A 6000-nucleotide genomic window follows, 5' to 3' on the forward strand; every position below is an offset into this window, starting at 1 on the left:
GTTATGCCCTACTTTTTGAACTACTGTAACTTCTAGAACTCAAAGTACTTTACTTTCAATTTGCATTATGTATAACAGCCAGTGGATCTTGAAATAATCTTCAAGGTGATTTAATGTGCTTCTGGTACCTCATCACAGATCTGTGAAACACAAGTGAAAAGCTGTGGAGTTTATTAGCAATGCTGTAAATATTTAGTCCATCAGAATACGCCAAAAATAATGATACAATTGACGAACATGTTTTTTATACATTCTAGATTTACATTTTTATTGCAAAGGCAGGCTCTTCAAAACTCAGAAATCTCTGCATATATTGTAACCCTCCACCTGCCTTGCCCAGTGCATTCATTCATGTAGGCCTGAAGGAAGCAATGTACCAAAACCAGCATTGTGCAAGAATGGCATAGTCAAAACCTCATTAATTGGGGCAGATGTATCTGCTTATGTCTAGTACCATTCAAACACCTCCTTCAATGCATTATTTCTGTTACATACTATTTATATCCTACAAAAAGTCAGGAGCAGCATTGGAGTACCTCAGTATGGTGGCATACTAACACTTGAAATAAGACATGTTGTCAACAATTTTGTTTTTATGAAGCATAAAGACTGGGTTCCAGTCTGGTGAGGAAAAGACCTGAAGAAATGGAACAGCCTTAATAAAAAGACATTTTAATTTCAGTGACATTATCAATTACATTGACCTGCTGTGATGTTAATGATGTGAATGTTAACACCTCTGGTTATGATGTGATTAAGACAGATAGAGAGGAAAAAAGAGTTTTAGAGGTAGGACTATACAGGGAAGATACAATTACCTTGTTTTAGGTCTGTAGCTCATAGAGCCATGAATTATTTAGGTTGGAAGGGACCTCTGGGGGTCATCTGGGGAGCCTCCCTGCTCAAAGTAGGTCTAATTAGATCAGGTTGCTCAGGACCATTTCTAATTGAGTCTTGCACACCTCTTAGGAAGTAACCTCTCTGGGCAACCTCTTCCAGTATCTGACCACTCTCAAGGCAAAAGAAAGAAACCCAAATCAAACAAACAAACAAATAAACAAAGGTGATGTATAATTGAAACTTGTCATGTTCTAACTTGTGTCTTTTGCTTCTCACATTATTGTTGTGCAGTTGCAGCAAGACATGAATTGGAAGTAAAGATTCCTGAATGCCTGTAGACCAGTGTGCCAACTAACACTGGAAAATACAATGAGGCAGCAGGGTGGAGAGAAGAAGAGAAATATGAAAAGGGCTAACCCCTTAAAAGGGTTAGAAAACCTGCAATTACATTGATTGAGTTACACCTAACCAAGTTTCTGTAATGGGTAGAATTCAAATCTGCACTATTATGGGGAAATTAAAAATGGAAAGGTTTGCAGTTACCAATTAAACATCAATAGAGTTTCATTTTTGTTCAAAGACTTTCAGACTCTCTGGACAGAAAGGACCTCCCTGTTCACCTAGGCTGACCCTCCCTGTGCAGAGGCTGGATAATGTTTTTCAGAACTAGATCAAAGAATGTCTTTTAAAAAGAGATCTAATCTTGTCATCTGCATTCAAAGGGACACTGACCTAACCACTTTTTCCAAAAAGTTGGTAAAATGTCACTTACATAACTTAAAAGCCTTACCATTGTAAGATAAATATTTTGGACTTCACTACAAGGAATAAAGATGAAAGTTGCAGAATTGGAAGTTGGTGGTTACCAAGAGACCAGTGTTCAAGGCCTGATTATATTTAGCATGGCCAATCACATGACAGTCTCAAACACAGACAGCTTCAAAAGCTTTAATTTATGAAATCTCAGGAAAGTTATACAGAAAATCTGTTCGGGTAATATATCTGGGCAGAACAATGTACATGGAAGATGATGGCTCTTGAGGAGCATTTATTAGCTGTCCAAAAGTCACCATCAATGAAAAGAACATTGATACTGTTTTCAGTTGCTAAGGGAAAGCCATGATTAGAAATAAAGAAGCAATTTATAACAAACGAAAAAATTCAATATAGGCCAGAAGAATGTTGAATGAGGAGCCACAAATCTTGGGAAATTGATATGGGAAGATAAAGCTGCCAAAGAAGAAGTATCTGACTGGAAAGTCAAAAGACAATATAAAGTTAAGAGCATAAATATAAAAATAAAAAAAACCCCGCCCCTAAAGCCCCAGAAATATTTGGCTAGATATAGCTCGATGAAACTGGCAAAACTGCTTCTAATGGTGCAGAAAGGACAAAATAATAATTTTGATACTATATTTGGAAGAAAGCAGTGTGATACATATATGTCAAATGAACGGTTTTCTGACCCATTAATTATTGGCATGTTAAGTAACAGATGCTAAAATTGATACATTTGCAGGCCCAGATTATTTGTTTCTGTGAGTTATAAAAGTATTGGCCAAGTTGATTTCTGCACCTTTGATAATTTTAACAAATATAGGAATGATGGAAAAAACCCAGAAAATCATGTCTTAGTGATAATATTGAGTCAATATGCAGAGAATGAGGATGATACTGCTAATTATAACTTAGTTAGCCTGATTCAGTCATGGTAAAATAAGGGAAAAGCGGTTAAGGGATTAGCTGAGAAAGACCTGAGGGCTAAGATTATAATTAATGTCAGTTAGCATGTTTTTAGGGAAATGAGTCAGATCAAACAGTGGTGCTGGGAAGCCAGCAAGATACGCCGATAAAGGCAACACTGCTGACACACAATATACAGATGTTTATAAGGCAGTGGATTTAGCACCTCATTACACTGATCAAAACTTTTCACAGTGCAATGAGGAGGGAGCCCACATAAACTGGGTTAGTAACTGGCTAAATGAGGGCTCCCAGTAGCTATTTGCAAGGCAGAAGTTGTGGCTGAGCCATTGTGCTTGGCTCCCTGGAAGTGAGCATCAGCTGGCAGTGGGCTTGTCAGGTGCTGCGTGCTGTGGGTTCCTTTGGAACTGCTCTGGGCAGCCACACTGCTGGCTGGGTCTGTGCTCGACAGGGCCATGCTGTGGGGCAGACCCATGTGCCATGGGAGAAACTGTGAGGAGCTCAAGGACTCTCACTGTGATAACTCTAGCACAAAACCGTAGGTAAATGGATCACGGCTTCTTCCCCAGATGATTTTGAAAGAAAATGCCTACATTCCCAGCAAAAGAGTGGAAGACTTTGCTTGGTAGTCCATGCATATGGACAAACAGCTCAGAAGAACTTGGTGCAAATCAGGTCAGAGCATCTGATAGGCATGGACTGGCTCCACCTGGGTGGGAAAGCCAACTGGAGAGTTCTGGAATGCCCCAGAAAGATATTTTCAAAGCCTCCTTATCTAATTAAGTCAGAACTTTTCTTTTTCAACTCATTGTTCAAGTTGGAAATGGTTTGGAGGTTAGATGGTAACACAATAGGAGTTCCCCCTGCTTTCCTGACGAGAATGGCTGAAATTTGTTTTGCTTAAACTTAACAGAAGAAAATTCAGCAACTGGATAAAACCAGGCATGGGAAATTTTTGTCAGAAGGTAATTATGGGCAATTGTAAACAAGAGATTTGAATTGAAACCCTCATGCATTCTAACTAAAATGAACATTACTGATGCAATAAAACTACATTTTAGATATGTATCTTTTGTTCAGCCTCAATTTTTTAACTTGATTTTTTTTCCTTCAGAAAAGAGGCTCAGTGTAGGCACATATTTCTCAGCTTCCCACAATCTGTGTCCATGAGCACTGAGCAGAGGCAGACTAAAGGGAATTTTTGAAGGATTTTTCAGAATGAATCTTGGGTGCTTTCTACTTAGGTGCATTTCTCTTTCAGTAATGATAAAGAAGTACCACAGTGGAACATTTATTCTGACCTGTGAGGAATGTGTCATGATTTGTTTCCTGCCTGAAGACTGATGAAGCTGCTAGCACGTGAAACTCCAGTTGTTGGCCATGCTGACAGAAAAGGAATTTGTAGTTTTTAAGAACTGTCATTAATCATACCTTGTGTCAGCGAGTGAAGAGGGCAGCAGTGCCAGCACATTTCTAAGGAAAGAACAAGCTGACAAGAAGGGGAGTGGGACTGAAGGATTGTCTGTGCCTGTCTGTGTGGCTGTTTGGAGCTGTGTCATGCAGGTGGAGTGTGCTGGTGTCATAGGCAAGGGGGGTCCCCAGGCAAATGCAGATGAGAAGCTGAGCTGCTGATTCAGAAGGTAACTTTCACAATGCACATGCCTTTGGGAGAGGTGTGGAAGGTGGAAGCAGGTTGTTTTCCCAAACTTTTCACTCCTTTGCTTCCCAGGGTTTGTGCCAAGACTATTTTGTACTTGTGTATCTTAAAATTATTTTTAAAGTGCATCAAATTAGTTTCCTAATACGTTTCAATTGTTAAATAATGTCTGTGAGGGATATGAAGTGTAGCTGATGACAGAGAACATCCAAGATTTATGTGCTGTCATTAGCTGTACATGAGGTTTAGTGCTATAAGCCATACTTAAAAGCCTTCTGTCTAACATAAACAGTACATTTCTTCTACCTGTTGGTAATTAGGCAAATAGACATGAAAAAAGTGTGAAATAGCATAAACAGAAACATTCCAGGCACAGATCTACACTAAATGTTACAGACATTTGCATTATTTATTATGGGATATCCATGAACAACCTCTGAATCTCTGCCATGAGAAAAATTCAGCCAAAACTAAATTTCAAGCTCTTCATAAAAAGCAATCATAAAACCTGAATGCTGGTGCTTTAACAGTAGCATTTGAGCAAAAATGAATGGCTATAAATTAGTCCAAGCAAATTTAAAACAGATGCTAGAAGATTTTAATCACTGAAGAAAAAATTTCTGGAACATGCTTGCACACTGAGATGTAGGTGCAACCCAGAATGAGTCAAATACAGCACAAAGGAGGCAGAAAATGTGGGTATGGTATGTCATAAACTCATAAAAATGTAGCTGATAAATTGAGAAGCTGATAGACCTGATGATGGGAGAATGATGGGCTGGGGAGGGCATCAGTTTAGCCACAGGATTTCTGCCAGAATTGCTCTTCTACACAAAAGCAGGCAGTGTAGGAGCAAGCATGAGGTAGAAAGCATGTCTGGCACTATCCAGTCAGGTCCTTGTGTCTGCACAGAAATGTCACAGCTGCAGAGCATGCTATGAAAGAGCTTCATGAGGCAGCATCTACCAAATACATAAGAACAAATCTTAAGTCTTATAAAAAACCTGCAAGTTACAGTAATCTCGAAGGCCTTCTGTAAATATTCTTTTGTCTCTGGGAGACATCTCTTTCCTGCGAATACAACTCGGTGTGATGCAACCAGCTGGCTCAGATCTGGGTCAGGTTTGTTAAGGAAGCTGATTTTCTGTAGTTACATACACCTTGTTAAGGCCAAACACATGTGCTCCCCCTGAGATTCTGACAGAAACTCACTGGTTGCCTGAGTATAACCCTTGCACCTTATCTCACTGCTCTGCCTTTTCTCTGAATTGATGCTGCCCAGATACTCAGTTCTGGAATTTCTCCCCCAGTGTGGCATTTAGCTCTTTGACATTTCAAGTTTGTTCCATGTATATAATAATTTTGTTTCAGTTATTTCTATTTCTGCTTTCGCTTTCCTTGATGGCGTTCTGTCCTGTATGTTAGAATAGAAACTTTTGTGCCTGATTTTATTAAGTATTCTCAGAAATTGCACATTTCCCCTTTATCCTGCTTACAATGACCTTATTTACAGTCATTCCATCTTTAACCCAAATATTTTCCTGCCTTATATGTACATCTTTGTGAACTAGTTGCGCTTATCACTACAACTGTTGGTATTTCAACATTTTCTATTATACCTGCCAGCTGCTGTTTTGCTGACAATGTTTGGTATGTTTGTTTATTTTGCTTTTTTGTTTTCTCTTATCTTTACTGAAATAGTTTAAAATGGGTTGTTTAGTATCATGTAATCTGTGCCTTTTAAAGGCCTTTGGGATTTTGATTCAGTTGTTGCTCAGATATTCCTTTTTTAATGAATC

Source organism: Lichenostomus cassidix, chromosome 1 (assembly GCF_008360975.1).
Source record: "Lichenostomus cassidix isolate B80296 chromosome 1, HeHo_3.0, whole genome shotgun sequence".
Taxonomy (NCBI): domain Eukaryota; kingdom Metazoa; phylum Chordata; class Aves; order Passeriformes; family Meliphagidae; genus Lichenostomus; species Lichenostomus cassidix.